General features: G+C 45.6%; 1 protein-coding gene across 2 annotated transcripts in view; it reads left to right on the top strand.

Moving 5' to 3' along the window:
• Nucleotides 1–704, top strand: part of DYNC2LI1 (dynein cytoplasmic 2 light intermediate chain 1) — a 44,985-nt gene that overhangs the window by 16,144 nt on the left and 28,137 nt on the right. The window lies entirely within an intron of this gene.

The raw sequence follows: 704 nt of genomic DNA, 5'->3' as shown, positions 1-704 counted from the left end.
CACACACACACACACACACACACACACACACACACACACACACACACGATGGGGTATAGACCCAAGCTGAGACCTTTGCCCCTTACTCCAAAAAGAATTTGGGTCCCATTTATCTATGGGCCCCAGAAAATCCTTAAACTCTCTTTGAACTCACTTATCTGGTCTAGGAAGTTTAGCAGTCTCCTGATTATTAATTGGCCTTATCACGTAGGCCCTATGTCCCTTTGATACCCTAATGAAGCCTAGTCTTTTGATCTTATCCAGACCCCATTCAACCTCTTCCTTCCCTATCTTCCAGTTCTTTGTTAGCCTGATGAAGCCTGGTCCTCCATTGTCTATTCCCCCATTCAACCTCCCAGACACTCCTATTGGGATTCTCCCTAAACTCCCAGCCCCTTCTCCTGTCACCCCAAATTACTTAGCTATATATAAGATCCATCCTGGTCCCCATTTAAAGGCTGAGATTTCCTCATGCCCACTCATCTTTAAAGGAGTCACTAATGTTCAGATTCCTTAAGAGTCTGGCCTGTATAGTTCATCTCTAATAAAACCTTGTCTGTGGCTGAAAGAAGACTTGGGTCGAATTCATTCAGGCAGGACCCATATGTTGTGATTTTCGGGTCCCAGCACCCCTAGCATCTACACCTCTACACCTCTACACACACACACACACACACACACACACACACACACACACACACACA

The sequence above is a fragment of the Vombatus ursinus genome, unplaced genomic scaffold (assembly GCF_900497805.2).
Source record: "Vombatus ursinus unplaced genomic scaffold, bare-nosed wombat genome assembly UNPS02014778.1, whole genome shotgun sequence".
In the NCBI taxonomy this organism is placed as follows: domain Eukaryota; kingdom Metazoa; phylum Chordata; class Mammalia; order Diprotodontia; family Vombatidae; genus Vombatus; species Vombatus ursinus.
The sequence above is the reverse complement of the archived record's forward strand: the minus strand, read 5'-3'. Positions and strand labels throughout refer to the sequence as shown.